General features: G+C 40.5%; 1 protein-coding gene across 3 annotated transcripts in view; it reads left to right on the top strand.

The window, feature by feature from the left end:
• The window catches only part of gmds (GDP-mannose 4,6-dehydratase), a 318,752-nt gene that overhangs the window by 263,945 nt on the left and 40,140 nt on the right, over positions 1-14,667 (top strand). The gene's annotated exons all lie outside the window — the stretch shown is intronic.

Consider the following 14,667-nt stretch of genomic DNA (forward strand, 5'->3'; position numbering starts at 1 on the left):
TGCATTACAGCCATGAATGAGGATTCAAAACGGCGGCTCGGGTTTCCCTTTCGGGTGCTCTCGTTTTCTGTTAGAATTTGGTAAAGAAAAAAATAAATATATTATTTACCAGCTTAAGGTCGGTATGTATGGTGAAATACCGTGACCTCGGCCCAGAGGGCCTCGCTCAGTACTCTCAAGACCTCGGTCACGGTATTTCACGATACGGACCTCCCAGCTGGTAAATAGCATGTATGTATTTTCTGTGATAAATCCATATTATACTGAGCATATTTCCCACATTTAATATATACAAAGTACCTGCATCTTTCAGTTCTTTTGGCTGAATACTTTCTTTCTTCTTTGCCGCTGCCTTTTATTAAATCAAATTTGAGGCTTGTGATGAATTCCTCGCTCTGCACTGTAACTTTTATTCTTGTATTTTATCTGGCTTAGTCTATTTTAGCTTTGTTTCTATTCTCTTACTATTTTTAATTGCACTTGAATGTCCGTTTATAATGTGTTTCTTCCTCCATCCATTCACCCCAACACGCTTTTTTTTTTTTTTCTTTCAGCGTAACCGCAATGCATGATGGTATATATTGCTTGGTTAGTGCCCATCGGTTGTACACTACTTTTCGTGATGCATTGTGGGATACTATGAGTCCACTATATAGGGTGTAATAATTCTCACTATACATTCGGACAGCACTACAAAATGGCGAATATTACATTTCACTTCTACAGTGCACACAATGGAGTGTACTCGTGCAAGATTTTACCGTTTACATCATAATGAAGGTCCCTGTTTTTTTTGTTTTTTTTTTATATTCTTACTCCTATTGCCCAGGCATAAAGTGTTTGCTGTGTGTGTGTGTGTGTGTGTGTGTGTCCGTCCACACACCTGCTGTTCATTTTCCAATTTGTAACCAATATACTCAGCAGCAGACTAAATGACTCTGATAACCATCTCTGTACTTCTCTCTCTCTCTCTCTCTCTCTCTCTCTGGGTGGAGGAGGTTGTATTAATGTATCTGTTAAGAAAGAGGCAAAAGTGATTTCGAGATCCCAAAGCTGTTTAAAATTTCTTACGAAACCTCATAACCTCTCCTTAAAAAGTTCCACTATTTTTAAAATTTCTTCCTTGCTTGAACTATTTCCACCCCGCCCCCACGATTTCGGGTGGTACTGCTCGTTTTCGTTCCGTCTCCATCCGTATACAGATTTAACGTTGAGTATGAATGCATTATAAATTCTAAAAGTAGATAAAGAGAACCCAGTTAAGCAAATGACACAAAATCCTTTTCTGTTGAAGAACATGGGATTAGCTGCAATTCAGCCCGAATGTACACCAAAATAGTGTGCGTGTGTGTGAATGAATGCGGGAACAGTGCAGGTAAGACAGAGCTGTACAGTTAAAGCTGAACGTTGTGTGTAACTGCAGGTCTCAGTAGCAGCGGGAATACGGAGGGAGAGAAAACAGCCTGTGTAGAAGAACGCTAATAAAGTTCACAGGTGATCTGCAGTCAAAACCTCAGTCTCGCAGCGTGTGTGTGTGTGTGTGTGTGTGTGTGTTTGGACTATGGCCGTACGACAGCCTGTCTGTGCCTAACTCAAACCACCTGCCTCAAACAGAGCTCTTCTGTGTTTAGGACAAAAAAAGCCTGACTGTGTGTAGTGTGGTGGGGAGCGTTAAAACTTTTGCCAGTTGCAAAATATGCTTTCAGAGAAACACAGCGCATGTAAATGAGTTGAGTCTCATAAACTCTCGCATGGCTTTGCTGAGCGTGTGTGTGTGTGTGTGTGTGTGTGATATTTACAGAGGGGAAAGAGGAAAGTGTATCATCACACTGTTTCTTGTCTGCACTGTTTTGCTCATGCAATTTAACACTTGATCTTCTCTAAAAGGAACTGAGAATCTCAGAGTTCATACACAGCTTTATATAGTGTGTGTACAGAGACGAAAGGGAACACACACACACACACACACACACACACACACACAGTGAATGAGGAGTTGATTCAGATACAGTGCACTCGAACAGTAGCGGTGTTGAGGTTGTGATGAGGATGACGCCGCTGTTAAACCTTTGCTGTTGCTTTGCCTTTTCACCTCCAACCGACACATGACATATTTTTGAAGCTGTCTCCCCCACACTCCTCTCTCTCTCTCTCGCTTTCTCACTTTCTCCTCTCTTTTACTCTGCTCTCTCTCTCCTCACTCTCACACTTCCTCTCTCGCTCGCTCTCTTTCTTCTCTCTTGCTCTGCTTTCTCTCTCCTCTCTCGCTCTCTCTCTCTCTGCTGTCCCCCGTCTTGCTCTTCTCTCTTTCTCGCTTGTGCTTTCTTGCCTGCTCTCGCTCTCTTTCACTCTTTCTCTCTCTCTCCTCTCTCTTGCTTGCTCACTCTGTCTCCCCCTCACTCTCTCTCGCTTGCTCGCTCTCTCTCTCTCTCTCCTTCACTCTCTTTCTGCTCTCTCTCTCTCTCCTCACTCTCGTGCTCTCTTGCACTCTCTCTCCTCTCTCGCTTGCTCTCTCTCTTCTCTCTCATGTACTCTCTTCTCTCTCGCTCTCTCTCTCTCCTCATGCTTGCTGTCTCTCTCTCTCTCTCTCTCTCTGACTGTCATATTTCATTCCTTAATGAGATTTTTTTTCAGATCTCGAATAAATATTTTGATTGGATTGTTTATGTACATGGCATTTATGATTACCATGCCCAAAAATATCGACAGTATCTCTGTACAGAGGGGGGAAAAAAAAACATACAACTCACTTGTAATGGAATATTGTTCATGTAAAAGAATTCAGAGGTTTTTATTTTTCCCTCCATTGATTTCTCCCTGATTTGGTCTTGCGAAGCCCTGCCCACTTGCTAACTCTTACGCTGTCACATGACCACTACCATCAAATATGGAGGCTGGGGCACGTGCTTCCTCCGAGATACATGAAGCCAGCCTTCTGGTTGGCATCACAGGGCAACATTTCACACGTGCACACACACCGAGGAAAGTGCTATCTACCGTCTTCCACATACAGGAGCTCACAGATGGACATGATTGGCTAGCATCGCTAGCCAATCTCACGATCTCATGACTGTAGGGTGACGTGTGACTACATACCAAAAGCTACAACTATCCTACACTCTGACACAATGAGTCTTGGGATAAGAGAATCGTTAGAGAATGTCTCAGCAGCACCGGTCCTGTGGAGATTTGATCTAAACTACCATTTAGTTTGAACTACAGCGATGACATGAACCCAACCCCTCATTTTTGTTGATGAAATGTAATCCTACTGCTGAATTTCTTTCCTCCAGTTTGGTCATTCGTCCATGCCCATCCACTGGTCGCTTGCTCCGTTACATGACGGCTACCAACCAGGGAGGGTGAAGGTTAACATGGGTGTTCTCTGAGGAGCTTTTCAAACTTCTGCTCATGCTGTGTCACACTTGGAAGAAAGCACTAACTGCTGTCTTCCACATCCATGAGCTCTCGGATACCCGCAACTGGCTCTGATTGACGGGGGAGAAAGTAATGTCATCCCTCCCACCTAGACAGCACGGCCAATATTTTTGGGATTTGGACTCCCAGCTACAGATGCAAACTTGCAATCTCATGCCACTTGGGAGCAGTTTACTAATACTAATATGTTTGACTAATGGATGGCTTCCATGACTCATACTGCTTAGCATGGACATGCTGCACAAAACCCTCGATTATTAGTTTATTTATTTATTTTAAAGCTATGCATTGGACCTGCCAGTATCAAGTAAATCAGAACCTGCTAAATTAATCAGGCTTCCAAAAAAAAAAAAAAAACAAGAGAAGGAGGTGTGAAAGGGCCGCATTTCAGAGATAGGACCTCTATTTCCTTTTAAGTAAATAACACGAGATTTACTGTTTTCGAGATTTGTCCTCAGGGTCCCAGTGACTGATCAGACACACTTCCGTTAATTTCACCATGAAATTGTACCTAATCCAGATGTCACTGCTGAGCTCCAGCCTGGCTGAACTCGAGACCATCAGGCACAAGACTGCCATGATGGATGGGCAGGAAGGCCAGGCTGATAAGGCAGGGGCTACACACTTCTTTCCTCCACACACGCTCGTGTTTTTCCCCCTCCCCCTCCGTCTGTGTCTGGGCTCACGTTGTAAATGCAGTAAGTCATGGTTACGCTGGACCCCGGCAACCCCAAGCGAGTTTGAAAAAGTACATTGAGCACGCACAGTGACGGGGCTTTCACAGCAGAACATGCTCCACTCTCTCCGGCCTTCACCACAAAGATTTGGAGTGGGCTCGAGGTTTTCTGTGGGTGTTTGTGTGCAAGTGTGTGTGAGTGTGAGTCGTGAACAGGAAGGGGAATTTTGGCCTGGGCCTCCCAGCTGTCCCTCACAGAGGTAATGATCCAGAGCAGGGGAGAGAAAAAGAACTGAGGGCAAGAATCAGTAAGAAGAGAGGTGAGCACGAGGTACGCTGGAGGTAACGAGGTAAAAGGGAACAAGACGATACACCTTTCCAGAACTCCTTTGCCAGAGTTATTGTTGGATAAATGTACCGATGAGTGGAATCATGGCCGTAGAGTCGTTTTGCTGAAGTTCAGTTCATGGCTCAAATCCCGGAAGTCGCCGCTTATGGGATTCATTTCTTGTCATAAGAAATCATACACTAGCTTGGACAATGGCAAAATTGTAATTTTATGAATCGTAAATGCATAGTCGAACGCAAAAAAAAAAAAAAGCTTCAAATGTAACAAATTTTACATGATCGCCTCCAGAATTATTGGCACCCTTGGTATAGGTAATAATAATATATCAAAACAAAAATACAAACAAGGACACACTAAGCAGTTTTGAGTTTACATGTCCGAAAAGGAGTGGGCTGAAGTAAAAATTTATTTATGCTGCGTTCATGTGCTATGGAAATTATGGTAAATACCAAACGCCGACATGGAAAGCACACATGAACGCCCCCTCTTGTGGTATTTTCCACTGGGCAAGTCGTAGAAAATTTTGATACACGAGTTGCCGAGATGAGATGAACTTTAACCTTTTCAACATGGCAGCGAGCGGTACAAGACACTTGAATGTTAAGCATTGTACGCTACTAAAGTTTTTTTTTTTACTAGTATTAGTGGGTAGTTTTTTGTGTCTATGCAATGTTGCGTCGTTAACAAGTGTAATATAATACGTTAGAAATCCGTTTCTTTTAAAAATGTGTTGTTATGGTTTGTTTTTACCTATCCAGAGCAGACGCTATTGCTAACTATAGCTAACTAACTATTGCTAACTTGAATCTGGTCCACCGTCTTTAATTTGTCAACAACAACAAAAGCATGTGAACACAACACACTGGTAAATACCACTTCCCAACTGGAAAATATCATCTTCCCATAGCACATGAACGCAGCATATATCCCACCCCTCTTCTTTAGTCAATATCTAGCTTCCTTATATATATATATATATATATATATATATATATATATATATATATATACACACACACTGTATATTACTTGTTACTTCAACTATTCAGATATCAATTCTCTATGACTATATCATACACTATCGTTCAAAAGTTTGGGGTCACTTTGAAATGTCCTTATTTTTGAAAGAAAAGCACTGTTCTTTTCAATCACTACGTTTACATGCACGTCCAAATCGAGCTGCTGTCGGTAATCGAGCAAAGGGTCCCAGCAGGGGTGCCAGAGAAATCCAATCCTACATGCACAAGTGAAATCGGGCTATTGTGCAAGGTGCATTGTGCACCCGAGCCACACGTGGCGCTACACGCCCCATCGTGTTGGTACACTTCCGGTTGTCGTCATGAAGAAGAGCTATAGTGTTGCCAGATACTGCTGACGTTTTCCAGCCCAAAACATGTTCAAATCCGCTAAAATGCACTTAAAACCCCCAATCTGGCAACAGTAGCAGTTCCGTGCTCAAGCTGTTAGGCTTGCTCTAACAGACTGTATGGCTACAAACTGTCCGGCGCAGACCACTGTTTTGTAAGACAACTTATTTTGCACAATAATATTTTTCTGAAGTCCATTTTTTGCTTACAAAAAAATATTTTTTATTTTGCTTACAATTTAACTTATGTCTTAATAAACACACAAAAAGTTCAATTGTTTTGTTTTTATTGACATTCTTCAGATGTTGGACATATATACACACACAAATACAATGACTTGTTTATGTACACAATTCACAGCTATGCAACAGCTGTACAGATGTATTTGGTGATGCAGTAAGTGAGCTAAATTTTAACAGTGCAAACAATGCCACAAAAAGAAAAGATTCATGCCGTTGTCATGATTCGTTGTCATGCCGACCGAGGCTGTTGTGTTTCCCGCTTGTGGTCTCGTCACTCGTCACTTCCGGAAGTAGGTCGACAACTAGCTCGATAGGGTATACATGCACAAAGTAGCTCGGCAGAAATCGCATAAACTAGGTCGTGTAGCTCGATTCCGAGAAATCAAGTTCGGTTCAATTTCAGCCGAATTAAGGTGTATACATGGCATTTTGAACTTCGATTTCAGTCGAGCAACGGCAGAAATTCGATTCTCTCTATGTGCATGTAAACGTAGTGAATGAAGATCACTTTAAACTAATCAGAAATCCACTCTATACATTGCTAATGTGGTAAATGACTATTCTAGCTGCAAATGTGTGGTTTTTGGTGCAATATCTCCATAGGTGTATAGAGGCCCATTTCCAGCAACTCTCACTCCAGTGTTCTAATGGTACAATGTGTTTGCTCATTGCCTCAGAAGGCTAATGGATGATTAGAAAACCCTTGTACAATCATGTTAGCACAGCTGAAAACAGTTGAGCTCTTTAGAGAAGCTATAAAACTGACCTTCCTTTGAGCCATAGACGTCGCCAGACCCATTTTAGGGTAGCTCCAGCCACCCTATCTTATGGCAAAGCCACCCTATATTTTTTGCCCTTTTTTAAATTATTTATATTTATATTTTTTTTCCCAAAAAAAACAAAGGCAGTAAAGCACTGAACATGAGCCATCAAGAACGCAAGTTAATCCGAACAACAGTTTCTGCTTGCTTATTTATTGTTTAATGCAATATTATTAATATCGTTATGATTCCTCCTCATTGGCTCTGTGTCAAGCGTCACGTCGAGTGGTATAGTAGGACTTAAAAAACTACGCGGGCATTCTGCAGCAGGCGCGGCGCGGTGCGGGCTTCCATTGAGTTGGGTTTGCAGAGAGTCAGAATTCTATGCTTTCATTTGCAGACACACACGGTGAGATTGTAATTTGATGTCAGTGGTTTGCATTTGCTTAACTTTACCTAGGCTATATTGAGCAATGGGTAGTGAGGAAAGACGATATTGTAGCTTTTCTATTTCAACTGTAAATCTGGCACGTTAGCATGGTGAACAAACTTACTAAACTGTGTGGGTTGTAGCCTACTAGCATTAGTTTTTTGGCATGGGAAAAGATTGTCTGTCTGTCCTTTGGCTAGATGGATATACGAAGATTTTTTAAGAAAGGGAGTCAGCAGCAAGAGGCGAGAGGCAAAGGAGCAGATGCTGAGGCTGTCTCGATTGAGGTCAGTAAAGGTCTACTACGAGCAACAATGTATTTTGGCCACATCATTGTGCAACGCAATAGACGCATTCGTCGAGACGTTGCAAATGTCGCCTTCTAATTGTATTATTGGGAAAGTGTCAGAACGTTGTGGCCGCCGAACTTTTTTTTTTTCAAAAGGCATCTGAGTTGGGCGTCTCAGTGTCTGAAGTGTCATGCTTATCAGTATGACATGCCTGATTAGAACGTGTATAACATGAACCCCCTGTTAAATGACACGTTTAAGGTAGAAAATCAAGTAATCCCTTTGCATTAGCAACCTGGGATAAAAACACAACACAAAGTGATGACCTATGCACAATGCATCCCAAACTCAACTCAGGTATTTTCCCTCTTAGAGAGTGTTTTGCCCTTATTCTGGCCAATTTAACATGAACACACTGTGTGATGTGGAAATTGGCCTATATACAGTGCACAACAAAATATGAACTTAATTTATTATAACATCATTTCATTAAACAGCCATATACTTCCCTTTATGCTGTAATACTAATAGTACTGTGGAAAATATGGTATACATTATATTGATATCGGCGCGCGCTGCGGGCGCACAATACCTTTTCTCCTCTGGGTGCTAAGCTACCCCTGTCTCTCAAACCTAGTGACGCCCCTGCTTTGAGCAGATTGAGTTTCTGGAGCATCACATTTGTGGGGTCGATTAAATGCTCAAAATGGCCAGAAAAATGTCTCGACTATATTTTCTATTCATTTTACAACTTATGGTGGGAAATAAAAGTGTGACTTTTCATGGAAAACACAAAATTGTCTGGGTGACCCCAAACTTTTGAACGGTAGTGTATAATTAATTATATATGTATATCCATATGTCTACACATAAGTTTACTACTAATACCACGCTCACAATGGAGAAGAACAAGATAAAAACAAAACAAATAGACGATGATTCAAAAAAGAACAAAATAAAAAAAAATACACAGTAAATAGCCAGTTATGATTAATCCCCTTTGTCCCTCTACTTTGTGAAAATCAAATTTTTGTACATCTTTTTAAACCGCTTCATGCCTGGACATCCCTTGAGCTCTTCATTTAAACTGTTCCACCTCTTCACCCCACAAACACAAATACAAAAACTTTTCTAGGTTGTGCGTACCCTATAATTTTTAAATTTAAATAAACCCCTTAAATTATAACTCCCTTCTCTTTCCGTGAACAGTTTTTGAATATTATATGGTAGTTGATTATTGTTTGCTTTGAATAATATTTGTGCCGTTTGATAGTCCACCAGATCTGCAAATGTCAGTATTTCTGACTGTAAGAATAATCCATTTGTATGATCCCGATAACCAGCCTTGTGTATAATCCTTATTGTTCTTTTTTGGAGAGTGAATAATGAATGTATTGTATTTTTGTAATTATTGCCCCATACCTCTGCACAGTAACTTAAATAAGGTGAAACCAGAGAACAGTAAAGAATCCGGAGTGAATTGATGATAAAACGGTTTTGATGAAAAGGGTGTGAAAGAATGTTAATTATTTAATTAGCTTTATCTCACACTGGAAATTTGTTCCAGGAAAATGAAAAATCCTTCGTTTTTCATAACTTTGTATCTCCTGCTGGCCAAAAGGGGGATTATGTCGTGGCGATTTCCATCTGTCTGTCTGTCCGTCCGTCCCGGCAAGGGTACTCGCCTTCTGAAATCAACTCCTCTCACAGTTTTTGGAGGAATTTCACCAAACCTGGCCAGATTCTTTGTTCTATGTCGGTAATACGCATATTCTAATTTCTTTAAATTGGGTCACATTTTACCAGAGTTACAGCCGTTGATTAACAAAATTATACTTTGACAATTTCGTGAAATCTGAAATCAGCTCCTCTTACAGTTTGTGGAAGAATTTCACCAAACTTGGTAAAAGGCATTGTTGTATGTCGGTACTCCGCATATTGTTATTTTGTTCAATTCGGTCGCATTTTACCAGAGTTACAGCCCTTGATTAACAACCTTATACTTTGACAATTTCCTGAAGGTGTGCTCGCCTTCTGACATCAACTCCTCTCACAATTTTTGGACGAATTTCTCGAAGCTCGGCAAAAGGCCTTGTTATATGACGGTAATACACATACCGTGATTTAATGTTGTTTGTGGAAAATTTTACCAGAGTTTTGACCCTTGATTAAATAACTTGTACTTTGACAATTTCATGAGGGCGTACGTTCTTCTGAAATCAACTCCTCTCACAATTTGTGGAGGAATTTTGCCGAACTTGGCAAAAGGCTTCGTTATATGGCAATTATACGCATATTGAAATTTTGTTTAATTTGGGCAAATTTCATCAGAGTTATACCCTTGGTTATTAACAAACTTGTACTTTGGCAATTTCATCAAGGTGTGCTTGCTTTCTCAAATCAACTTCCCGCACTATTTTTGGAGGAATTTGACGAAATTTGACAGGATTCTTTGTTGCATGTCGGTAATGCACATATTGTAGTTTCATTCAGTTGAGTCACATTTTACCAGAGTTATGGCCTCGTTGCCAGCGGGAGATATTGTGCTCTCAGAGCACTCTTGGGGTTTTTTTCCTTTCTTTTTTTTTTTGTCAAAGGTAGTCCACATGTACAACTGTGAAATTGTAATTTTACAAATCGCAGATGCATAGTCACTACCTTAAATGGGTACTTATTGCAAATGTTTTAATTGCAATTACAGTCAGTTCCAGAATTATTGGCATCCTTGGTAAAGATGGGTTTTAAAAAAAAAATGGAAAGGCTGTAAAGGAAATCTTTGTGGTTTCTTCACTTAATCTCACACTTTAATTGAAGTTCTGGAATTTTTTTTTCCCCCTAAGAAAATAAAGAAATTCTCAGCCTTTTGAAAGCCATCTTTCGCAAAGGGGCCAATAATTCTGGAGCTGGCTGTATGAGCACGCCTCATGTGACGAAACTGAATCATAATTCACAAATTTAACATCTCACATTATAGGTTTACTGAATCCTTTTAAAACTAATTAAAAAAAAAAAAACAGGGCTGTCCGATCAAATCAACCCCAGAATCAGACAGTAGTGATGTTATAATAAAACACGTGACTTGTAAACTGTTTGCTTGAAAGTTCAAATTGGAATTAGCCTTTTGAAAATTGTGAAGAGGTGAATTGTAGCTATTAGGGGATTGTACCAACAGTCAGCTTTGCGGAGTAGTAGATCTGATTACAGATTAGTAATTCACTAAATTACAGTCTCTTTATGTTTAAGCAGTTCCTTATTATTTTTGTCCGAAATCTTTCTGGACGAAGTTTTTCTTGTCCTGTAGACTCACTGTCCATTTCGGTTTATATTAAAGGAGAATCTTCTGAGGTACATGAACCACAACCGTATTAAATAGTTAAACTGTCTCTCGATTGCAAAGGTAGATAAACTTTAAACTTGGCAGTGCTTTAGGGATATTGCAAGACTTGGCATCAGTTATGGTCTTGACAAAATATTTGTGATGAACGGCTTTTTGAAAAACATAAGGAAAGGTTTCTAAATCAAACTTGAACCAGATGTGTGGATATGTCTGAAGAGAGTGTGTGTATTTATTCTGTAGTACATGTGTGAGTAAAATGTACAGTTTATTTCTCTGATAAATGTATAAATAGCGGCAGCTACAATCATCAACACCTTAACGATCTTTTAGCCATTGCAAAAGTAGAAAAGACTTTCAATACATAAATTGTGCATGAATAATTACTCAAACTTCCACTGGAAAAAAAAATGAGTTGATTCCCGATTACTTAGCTTATCAGATCACGTGACACCGTTCCACAATTATCGACACCTTTGTCCACAGTTACTGTATCGACATCCAGATGATTTTTTTTTTAAATCAGTATGTGGTATTAAGTGAACAAAACACATTTTTTATTTAAAATTTGTTTTCCATAGACTTATATTTAGTACAAAATATCTTTTATATAAATATCTGGATGTCGGTGTTTACGTAAATGAGGAAGTAATTCTAATGTTTGCAAACAAATGAACTGATAATGTTTAACCTGCGTCAGAAAATCTTTTTGTTCCACTTTCTACCCACTTTCTAAGTATCTTCGTAGATCACATTTTGTTAATCATTCATCGTTGTTTGTATTAATTTCTAGTTTTGTAGTTTACCAATAAATATCAACAGGGAATTGATATTGTAACCACATGAAAATCCAGGTCAAAGGTCGCATATCATTCCTCTAACCAAATATAAAATGTCTACTGATATTGTAATATGCGGTAGATATTTACAACAAACTGCAAAAAAAAAAAAAATCTGAATGGAATAGAAAAATCTGAATATTTCAAACATGTAATTTTTTTTTTTTTAAATTTGTTAGGAATGTACACTACCGTTCAAAAGTTTGGGGTCACCCAGACAATTTTGTGTTTTCCATGAAAAGTCACACTTTTATTTCCCACCATAAGTTGTAAAATGAATAGAAAATATAGTCAAGACATTTTTCTGGCCATTTTGAGCATTTAATCGACCCCACAAATGTGATGCTCGAGAAACTCAATCTGCTCAAAGGAAGGTCAGTTTTATAGCTTCTCTAAAGAGCTCAACTGTTTTCAGCTGTGCTAACATGATTGTAAAAGGGTTTTCTAATCATCCATTAGCCTTCTGAGGCAATGAGCAAACACATTGTACCATTAGAACACTGGAGTGAGAGTTGTCTGATTAGTTTAAAGTAGTGCTGTAAAGTGATTAAAATATTTAATCGCGATTAATGTCGCGACTGTCATAGTTAACTCGCGATTAATCGCAATTTAATCGCACATTTTTGTCACATGAAAAACCATTGTAATTCTCTTATCAGCATAAAAAAGTGAATGGGCTTGCTCACCGTTCGAACTACGGGGGTACACGGGGGATCCGAGATCCCCTGAAACAGACATGAGATCCCTTGAAAACATGACTTGGGAAATGCTGGGGGGTCTCTAAAATATTGGCAAAATGATGTTTATTGACATAGCAATCGTGTGTAACGGGAAGCATTTGCATATCCGAAGTGAGCGCGCGATGGAGAGCCGCGCTCTGAGACAAGCGCAAGCACCCCCCCAAGGGAAAAAAAGGGACCCCCCGAAAATATCGGCATAGTTCGAACACTGGTTGTACCAATTTTTTTTTTTTATTGCAGAGCATAACACGTCTTGTCACAGCCACTGCAAAGTGGGGCTGGAGCCGCCAATGGGAAAACGAAACCTAAGCCGAGCACCGTGGCTCTTCGGGGGAGGGCAGAGGACTCTGGCTGTGCGGGCGTGGCATTACAGTCTAGCTGCTATCGTTTTTCTAAGCAAAGTCTCTGTTCCAAGTTCCTGGCAGTTTCAAAAGCTTATGAAAAACCTACATCACGTCACAGAGCGTTAATCTCGAGATAAAAAAATTATCGCCGTTAAAATTGAGTCAAGTTAATGCGTTAATAACGCGACATTTTTGACAGCACTAGTTTAAAGTGATCTTCATTGAAAAGAACAGTGCTTTTCTTTCAAAAATAAGGAAATTTCAAAGTGACCCCAAACTTTTGAACGGTAGTGTAGTTCTGGTCTAATTCTATTTATTGCAATGTTTAATGTCTTCAGTATTGTTGTCTCATCTCATTATCTCTAGCCGCTTTATCCTGTTCAACAGGGTCGCAGGCAAGCTGGAGCCTATCCCAGCTGACTACGGGCGAAAGGCGGGGTACACCCTGGACAAGTTGCCAGGTCATCACAGGGCTGACACATAGACACAGACAACCATTCACACTCACATTCACACCTACGGTCAATTTAGAGTCACCAGTTAACCTAACCTGCATGTCTTTGGACTGTGGGGGAAACCGGAGCACCCGGAGGAAACCCACGCGGACACGGGGAGAACATGCAAACTCTGCACAGAAAGGCCCTCGCCGGCCACGGGGCTCGAACCCGGACCTTCTTGCTGTGAGGCGACAGCGCTAACCACTACACCACCGTGCCGCCCAGTATTGTTGTACAATGTAGAAAATAAAAAATAAAAAAAAAACAGAAAAACCTATAAATGAGTAGGTGTGTCCATACTTTTGACTGATCTCTCTCTTCCCCCCCCACACACACACTCAATCATGTGTTGCCCCTTTCACTTTAAAATTGTAGTAAACTTTGTTTTCAGATGACCTCTTCTTCCCTCCCTCCTGCTCTCTCTCCCTTTCCATCTCTATTTCCTTCTTTTCCTTCCCTCTCCCTCTCTCTCTCTCACACACACACACATACACACGGACAACTATTCCTTTCTTTCTCTTTCCCCCCATTCGTGTGTCTGGTGCCTCATTTGCGCCTGATGGATGGAGCCTGTGAGTGGAGCCGGAGTGGTGTGTGTGTGTGTGTGTGTGTGTGTGTGTGTGTGTGTGTGTGGGAGCAGCAGCCAGCTTCCCACTGCAGCAGATAGAACGTGCTGATGGACTCTTTATCCTGCCGTGGAGTCCAGCGGGGGAAGAGACGCGCGTTAGACATGCAGCCAACTGGCTTCAGTTAGAGCATTTAGTACTCTGCAGAAACGTACACAATGGTGTGTGTGTGTGTGTGAGCTTTTTATAGATGGAGCAAGATCTACTGATGCTGGGCTGCACATATCTCCCCCCCCCATTTATCTTGTTCCCTTTTTTCATTTATAATATTTCAGCTGACTTCACAGGAGGGTTTGTGTGTGTGTGTGTGTGTGTGTGTGTGTGTGTGGCGGGGGGGCTTGGACCTGGGAACTCATTTCTTCATTCCCACAATAATTAATATCCCAGGAGGCTTTGTGCTGACGTCAGGACAGGGATGGGTATGTATGTGTTGGAGTGGGTGTAGGATCCTAACCACATAAAAGCACTGAAGATCAGACTGGGTTTATTTTCACAAAATTCCTCAAACGCGTTGCTTTAAACTTGTGTGTGTGTGTGTATTATAAATTCTTTAAAATCTCTTTTTTAAAAATAAACTACAAAATATTAAGCACAAGCATCTGTACATTTCCACTCTTTAGACATGTCAGGATCTAGGAGTTTGCAGGATGTGTAAATTGGAAATGCCTCCATGCCCATCTGTGACGAGAAGATAAATAAACGATTTGTTTAACCAGGCCAAGTTTACATTAGAC

This window comes from Neoarius graeffei, chromosome 3 (assembly GCF_027579695.1).
Source record: "Neoarius graeffei isolate fNeoGra1 chromosome 3, fNeoGra1.pri, whole genome shotgun sequence".
In the NCBI taxonomy this organism is placed as follows: Eukaryota; Metazoa; Chordata; class Actinopteri; order Siluriformes; family Ariidae; genus Neoarius; species Neoarius graeffei.